Genomic DNA, 8738 nt, shown 5'->3' on the forward strand with positions numbered 1-8738 from the left:
TCGAGGCGGGTGCCTCCCCCGTGTACAGGCCGATTTTCATGCATTTCGTACCGTGGGAAGCGGTCCAAAAGGGGATGGGAGTGAACGTGACTGCTCATACCGACTTTGGCGCTTCCGAGCCGGGTAGCTCAGCCGGGTTTGACCCGGCGGGTCTGCCGACGGTCTCGCCTTCGAGGGGGGAGCGTCCCCCGTGTTCAGGCCGAATCTTGTGCATTTCGAACCGTGGGAAGTTGCCCAAAAGTCGATGGGAGTGAATGTGACTGCTCAACCCGACTTTGAGACTTGTAAGCCGGGTAGCTCAGCCGGGTTTGACCCGGCGGTTCTGCCGACGGTCTCGTCTTCGAGGCCGGTGCCTCCCCCGTGTACAGGCCGATTTTCGTGCATTTCCAACGGTGGGAAGTGGTCCAAAAGGGAATGGGGGTGGACGTGTCTGCTCATACCGACTTTGAGACTTGTAAGCCGGGTAGCTCAGCCGGGTTTGTTCCGGCGGTTCTGCCGACGGTCTCGTCATCGAGGGGGGAGCCTCCCCCGTGTCCAGGCCGATTTTCATGCATTTCCAACCGTGGGAAGTGGTCCAAAAGGGAATGGGGGTGAATGTGACTGCTCATACCGACTTTGAGACTTTTAAGCCGGGTAGCTCGGCCGGGTTTGACCCGGCGGTTCTGCCGACGGTCTCGTCTTCGAGGCGGGTGCCTCCCCCGTGTACAGGCCGATTTTCGTGCATTTCGAACCGTGGGAAGTGGTCTAAAAGTCGATGGGAGTGAACGTGACTGCTCAACCCGACTTTGAGACTTGTAAGCCGGGTAGCTCAGCCAGGTTTGACCCGGCGGTTCTGCCGACGGTCTCGCCTTCGAGGGCGGACCCTCCCCCGTGTACAGGCCGGTTTTCGTGCATTTCGAACCGTGGGAAGTGATCCAAAAGGGAATGGGGGTGAACGTGACTGCCCAACCCGGCTTTGAGACTTGTAAGCCGGGTAGCTCAGCCGGGTTGGACCCGGCGGTTCTGCCGACGGTCTCGACTTCGAGGCGGGTGCCTCCCCCGTGTACAGGCCGATTTTCATGCATTTGCAACGGTGGGAAGTTGCCCAAAAGTCGATGGGAGTGAATGTGACTGCTCAACCCGACTTCGAGACTTGTAAGCCGGGTAGCTCAGCCGGGTTTGACCCGGCGGTTCTGCCGACGGTCTCGCCTTCGAGGGGGGAGCCTCCCCCGTGTACAGGCCGATTTTCGTGCATTTCCAACGGTGGGAACAGGTTCAAAAGGGGATGGGAGTGATTGTGACTGCTCAACCCGACTCTAGGGCTTCTAACCCGGGTAGCCCGGCCGGGTTTGACCCGGCGGTTCTGCCGACGGTCTCGTCTTCGAGGCGGGTGCCTCCCCCGTATACAGGCCGATTTTCATGCATTTCGAACCGTGGGAAGTGGTCCAAAAGGGAATGGGGGTGGACGTGTCTGCTCATACCGACTTTGAGACTTGTAAGCCGGGTAGCTCAGCCGGGTTTGATCCGGCGGTTCTGCCGACGGTCTCGCCTTCGAGGGGGGAGCCTCCCCCGTGTTCAGTCCGATTTCCATGCATTTCCAACCGTGGGAAGTTGCCCAAAAGGGGATGGGAGTGAATGTGACTGCTCAACCCGACTTTGGCGCTTCCGAGCCGGGTAGCTCAGCCGGGTTTGACCCGGCGGTTCTGCCGACGGTCTCGTCTTCGAGGCGGGTGCCTCCCCCGTATACAGGCCGATTTTCATGCATTTCGAACCGTGGGAAGTGGTCCAAAAGGGAATGGGGGTGGACGTGTCTGCTCATACCGACTTTGAGACTTGTAAGCCGGGTAGCTCAGCCGGGTTTGATCCGGCGGTTCTGCCGACGGTCTCGCCTTCGAGGGGGGAGCCTCCCCCGTGTTCAGTCCGATTTCCATGCATTTCCAACCGTGGGAAGTTGCCCAAAAGGGGATGGGAGTGAATGTGACTGCTCAACCCGACTTTGGCGCTTCCGAGCCGGGTAGCTCAGCCGGGTTTGACCCGGCGGTTCTGCCGACGGTCTCGTCTTCGAGGCGGGTGCCTCCCCCGTGTACAGGCCGATTTTCATGCATTTGGAACCGTGGGAAGTGGTCCAAAAGGGAATGGGGGTGGACGTGACTGCTCATACCGACTTTGAGACTTGTAAGCCGGGTAGCTCAGCCGGGTTTGACCCGGCGGTTCTGCCGACGGTCTCGCCTTCGAGGGGGGAGCCTCCCCCGTGTTCAGTCCGATTTTCGTGCATTTCCCACGGTGGGAAATGGTATCTTTCATTACGGGGACAAGGGTCTGAAGCGGTGAAGTCAGTAACCGGCATAGTTAAGGAAAGGGTTCGAATTTTCTCAACAGTACGAAAAAAGTGAGCAGGGAAGCTAGAGAAGGTGTCAGTGAGTCCCAAACGAGTGAACCGCAAAACTTAGGGAAATGCCCGAAAGCGTTTTAAAGGGTGAAATCGGGAACGAGGAAATGATCGGAAAGTGCCTGAAAGTGCTAAATGAGTAAACAGAAAAACGAAGAAAAATGTTTGAAAAGAAGAAGTGAGTAACCAGGAAAACTTAGAAAAATGTTCAAAACGAAGAAATCAGTAACCAGGAAAACTTAGAAAAATGATCAAAAAGAAGAAATGAGTAACCAGGAAAACTTAGAAAAATGTTTAAAAAGAAGAAATCAGTAACCAGGAAAACTTAGGAAAATGTTTAAAAAGAAGAAATCAGTAACCAGAAAAACTGCGAAAAATGTTTAAAAAGAAGAAATGAGTAACCAGAAAAACTTAGAAAAATGTTTAAAAAGAAGAAATCAGTAACCAGGAAAACTTAGAAAAATGTTTAAAAAGAAGAAATCAGTAACCAGGAAAACTTAGAAAAATGTTATAAAAGAAGAAGTGAGTAACCAGAAAAACTTAGAAAAATGTTTAAAAAGAAGAAATCAGTAACCAGAAAAACTGCGAAAAATGTTTAAAAAGAAGAAATCAGTAACCAGACAAACTGCGAAAAATGTTTAAAAAGAAGAAATCAGTAACCAGGAAAACTTAGAAAAATGTTTAAAAAGAAGAAGTGAGTAACCAGAAAAACTTAGAAAAATGTTTAAAAAGAAGAAATCAGTAACCAGAAAAACTTAGAAAAATGTTTAAAAAGAAGAAATCAGTAACCAGAAAAACTGCGAAAAATGTTTAAAAAGAAGAAATCAGTAACCAGAAAAACTTAGAAAAATGTTTAAAAAGAAGAAGTGAGTAACCAGAAAAACTTAGAAAAATGTTTAAAAAGAAGAAATCAGTAACCAGAAAAACGGCGAAAAATGTTTAAAAAGAAGAAATCAGTAACCAGACAAACTGCGAAAAATGTTTAAAAAGAAGAAATCAGTAACCAGAAAAACTTAGAAAAATGTTTAAAAAGAAGAAATCAGTAACCAGAAAAACTTAGAAAAATGTTTCAAAAGAAGAAGTGAGTAACCAGAAAAACTTAGAAAAATGTTTAAAAAGAAGAAGTGAGTAACCAGAAAAACTTAGAAAAATGTTTAAAAAGAAGAAATCAGTAACCAGAAAAACTTAGAAAAATGTTTAAAAAGAAGAAATCAGTAACCAGAAAAACTGCGAAAAATGTTTAAAAAGAAGAAATCAGTAACCAGACAAACTGCGAAAAATGTTTAAAAAGAAGAAATCAGTAACCAGGAAAACTTAGAAAAATGTTTAAAAAGAAGAAGTCAGTAACCAGAAAAACTTAGAAAAATGTTTAAAAAGAAGAAATCAGTAACCAGAAAAACTTAGAAAAATGTTTAAAAAGAAGAAATCAGTAACCAGAAAAACTGCGAAAAATGTTTAAAAAGAAGAAATCAGTAACCAGAAAAACTTAGAAAAATGTTTAAAAAGAAGAAGTGAGTAACCAGAAAAACTTAGAAAAATGTTTAAAAAGAAGAAATCAGTAACCAGAAAAACGGCGAAAAATGTTTAAAAAGAAGAAATCAGTAACCAGACAAACTGCGAAAAATGTTTAAAAAGAAGAAATCAGTAACCAGAAAAACTTAGAAAAATGTTTCAAAAGAAGAAGTGAGTAACCAGAAAAACTTAGAAAAATGTTTAAAAAGAAGAAGTGAGTAACCAGAAAAACTTAGAAAAATGTTTAAAAAGAAGAAATCAGTAACCAGAAAAACTTAGAAAAATGTTTAAAAAGAAGAAATCAGTAACCAGAAAAACTGCGAAAAATGTTTAAAAAGAAGAAATCAGTAACCAGACAAACTGCGAAAAATGTTTAAAAAGAAGAAATCAGTAACCAGGAAAACTTAGAAAAATGTTTAAAAAGAAGAAGTGAGTAACCAGAAAAACTTAGAAAAATGTTTAAAAAGAAGAAATCAGTAACCAGAAAAACTTAGAAAAATGTTTAAAAAGAAGAAATCAGTAACCAGAAAAACTGCGAAAAATGTTTAAAAAGAAGAAATCAGTAACCAGAAAAACTTAGAAAAATGTTTAAAAAGAAGAAGTGAGTAACCAGAAAAACTTAGAAAAATGTTTAAAAAGAAGAAATCAGTAACCAGAAAAACGGCGAAAAATGTTTAAAAAGAAGAAATCAGTAACCAGACAAACTGCGAAAAATGTTTAAAAAGAAGAAATCAGTAACCAGAAAAACTTAGAAAAATGTTTCAAAAGAAGAAGTGAGTAACCAGAAAAACTTAGAAAAATGTTTAAAAAGAAGAAGTGAGTAACCAGAAAAACTTAGAAAAATGTTTAAAAAGAAGAAATCAGTAACCAGAAAAACTTAGAAAAATGTTTAAAAAGAAGAAATCAGTAACCAGAAAAACTTAGAAAAATGTTTAAAAAGAAGAAATCAGTAACCAGAAAAACTGCGAAAAATGTTTAAAAAGAAGAAATCAGTAACCAGACAAACTGCGAAAAATGTTTAAAAAGAAGAAATCAGTAACCAGGAAAACTTAGAAAAATGTTTAAAAAGAAGAAGTGAGTAACCAGAAAAACTTAGAAAAATGTTTAAAAAGAAGAAATCAGTAACCAGAAAAACTTAGAAAAATGTTTAAAAAGAAGAAATCAGTAACCAGAAAAACTGCGAAAAATGTTTAAAAAGAAGAAATCAGTAACCAGAAAAACTTAGAAAAATGTTTAAAAAGAAGAAGTGAGTAACCAGAAAAACTTAGAAAAATGTTTAAAAAGAAGAAATCAGTAACCAGAAAAACGGCGAAAAATGTTTAAAAAGAAGAAATCAGTAACCAGACAAACTGCGAAAAATGTTTAAAAAGAAGAAATCAGTAACCAGAAAAACTTAGAAAAATGTTTAAAAAGAAGAAATCAGTAACCAGAAAAACTTAGAAAAATGTTTCAAAAGAAGAAGTGAGTAACCAGAAAAACTTAGAAAAATGTTTAAAAAGAAGAAGTGAGTAACCAGAAAAACTTAGAAAAATGTTTAAAAAGAAGAAATCAGTAACCAGAAAAACTTAGAAAAATGTTTAAAAAGAAGAAATCAGTAACCAGAAAAACTTAGAAAAATGTTTAAAAAGAAGAAATCAGTAACCAGGAAAACTTAGAAAAATGTTTAAAAAGAAGAAATCAGTAACCAGAAAAACTGCGAAAAATGTTTAAAAAGAAGAAATGAGTAACCAGGAAAACTTAGAAAAATGTTTAAAAAGAAGAAGTGAGTAACCAGAAAAACTTAGAAAAATGTTTAAAAAGAAGAAATCAGTAACCAGACAAACTTAGAAAAATGTTTAAAAAGAAGAAATCATTAACCAGACAAACTGCGAAAAATGTTTAAAAAGAAGAAATCAGTAACCAGAAAAACTTAGAAAAATGTTTAAAAAGAAGAAATCAGTAACCAGAAAAACTTAGAAAAATGTTTAAAAAGAAGAAATCAGTAACCAGGAAAACTTAGAAAAATGTTTAAAAAGAAGAAGTGAGTAACCAGAAAAACTTAGAAAAATGTTTAAAAAGAAGAAATCAGTAACCAGAAAAACGGCGAAAAATGTTTAAAAAGAAGAAATCAGTAACCAGACAAACTGCGAAAAATGTTTAAAAAGAAGAAGTCAGTAACCAGAAAAACTTAGAAAAATGTTTAAAAAGAAGAAATGAGTAACCAGAAAAACTTAGAAAAATGTTTAAAAAGAAGAAATCAGTAACCAGAAAAACTTAGAAAAATGTTTAAAAAGAAGAAGTGAGTAACCAGGAAAACTTAGAAAAATGTTTAAAAAGAAGAAATGAGTAACCAGAAAAACTTAGAAAAATGTTTAAAAAGAAGAAATCAGTAACCAGAAAAACTTAGAAAAATGTTTAAAAAGAAGAAATGAGTAACCAGAAAAACTTAGAAAAATGTTTAAAAAGAAGAAATCAGTAACCAGAAAAACGGCGAAAAATGTTTAAAAAGAAGAAATCAGTAACCAGAAAAACGGCGAAAAATGTTTAAAAAGAAGAAATCAGTAACCAGAAAAACTTAGAAAAATGTTTAAAAAGAAGAAGTGAGTAACCAGAAAAACTTAGAAAAATGTTTAAAAAGAAGAAATGAGTAACCAGAAAAACTTAGAAAAATGTTTAAAAAGAAGAAATCAGTAACCAGAAAAACTTAGAAAAATGTTTAAAAAGAAGAAATGAGTAACCAGAAAAACGGCGAAAAATGTTTAAAAAGAAGAAATCAGTAACCAGAAAAACGGCGAAAAATGTTTAAAAAGAAGAAATCAGTAACCAGACAAACTGCGAAAAATGTTTAAAAAGAAGAAATCAGTAACCAGAAAAACTTAGAAAAATGTTTAAAAAGAAGAAATCAGTAACCAGGAAAACTTGGAAAAAAACACTTAGAAAAATTTTCAGCAAAGTGTGAAAAATATTCTAAGTGTCAGCGGAGGAAAATGCTGCAGCATCGGGAAAGATTCGCAAACTTACACCGAACATGTGCTCCGAAGTGCCGGAGGAATTGGGTGAATTGAGCCCGGCAAATGGCCAGCTGTCGTTTTGTGCCTGCAGCCCGAAAACTTTAACTTTGTCTGTCGCGGAAGTCCGGACCGAGAAAAATCCAAACGGTTTTGACCGGACCGAGTTCCAGACCGATGCAGTCAAATTTGGAATTCAGACCCATTCAGTGCCACTTGTAGTTTTTCCGCAGTGAGGTTGGCGGGGTACCCGGAGATATATGGGAACACGATTTTTAGAACAAAATGGCGGCGCGGGACCGTTCTGAAAGGCATCCGAAAAACGGTTCCACGGGCATAGCACTTTAATGACAGGTATGAGTGCATGCCGGAGAGCTCTTGGAAGTCGAATTTTTGACACTTTGTCAATTTTTTGACAGATTTGACAAACTCTTTCTGTCTGTTCTAAGAGTCAGTCAGAGACTTGTGCGGCGGTCTTTTGACACTATTGGAGGGCGGGCAAACCCCACGTTGACTCCGGCCGTCCCTCCACAGGCGCTCGTGTCCAAAATGAAGGCGAGAGACGCGAGTGGCCTGGTTCCCTTGGGTGTTGCCAAGAAGGCTGCGGGCTGACCGTTGCCTGAGCACTCCCTAAAGCCTCTTGTGATGAGAGCAGACCTCGCCTGCCGCACGACCGGCTCTGGGAGTCGTTGGGCCGCTATTTGTGAATAGTCTGGTCCTCCTCTGCCACCCGGACAAGCGCGATGGCTCTGCCGCCCTGCGGTGCTCGTCACCCAGGTTTGGGGAACACGATACTCGTAACAAAAATAAAAGGCGGCTCGGGACCTGCAGGCGAAAGGGGTCCCGTGGTGCTAAGCACGTCGACTTCGGGTCTCGGTGCAAGCCGGAGAGCTCACGGAAGTCTAAAGTTTTCGGCACGTGGTCGAATCTTTTCAAAGGCTTACCCGGCTCTTTCCGTCCATTCTGAGAGTAAGTCAGAGGCCGGTGCGGAGGTCTCTTGACAATCGGAGGGGGTGGTGGCCCTCCGCAGGCGCTCGTGTCGAAAATGAAGGCGAGAGACGCGAGTGGCCTGGTTCCCCTGGGTGTTGCCAGGAAGGCTGCGGGCTGACCCTTGCCTGAGCACTCCCTAAAGCCTCTTGTGATGAGAGCAGACCTCGCGCGCCGCACGACCGGCTCTGGGAGTCGTTGGGCCGCTATCTGTGAATAGTCTGGTCCTCCTCTGCCACCCGGCCAAGTGCGATGGCTCTGCCGCCCTGCGGTGCTCGTCACGCAGGTATGGGGCACACGATGCTCGTAACAGCAAATAAAGGCGGCTCGGGACCTGCAGGCGAAAGGGGTCCCGTGGTGCTTAGCACGTCGACTTCGGGTCTCGGTGCAAGCCGGAGAGCTCACGGAAGTCTAAAGTTTTCGGCACGTGGTCGAATCTTTTGAAAGGCTTACCCGGCTCTTTCCGTCCATTCTGAGAGTCAGTCAGAGGCCGGTGCGGCGGTCTATTGACGACCGGAGGCTCCCATGGGTGTTGCGATGAGGGTGGAGGGCACAGAACCTTGCCTTAGCACTCCCTAATAAAGCCTCTTGTGAAGAGAGCAGACCTCGCGCGCCGCACGACCGGCTCTGGGAGTCGTTGGGCCGCTATCTGTGAATAGTCTGGTCCTCCTCTGCCACCCGGCCAAGTGCGATGGCTCTGCCGCCCTGCGGTGCTCGTCACGCAGGTATGGGGCACACGATGCTCGTAACAGCAAATAAAGGCGGCTCGGGACCTGCAGGCGAAAGGGGTCCCGTGGTGCTTAGCACGTCGACTTCGGGTCTCGGTGCAAACCGGAGAGCTCACGGAAGTCTAAAGTTTTCGGCACGTGGTCGAATCTTTTGAA

The sequence above is a fragment of the Chiloscyllium punctatum genome, unplaced genomic scaffold (genome assembly GCF_047496795.1).
Source record: "Chiloscyllium punctatum isolate Juve2018m unplaced genomic scaffold, sChiPun1.3 scaffold_967, whole genome shotgun sequence".
NCBI lineage: Eukaryota > Metazoa > Chordata > Chondrichthyes > Orectolobiformes > Hemiscylliidae > Chiloscyllium > Chiloscyllium punctatum.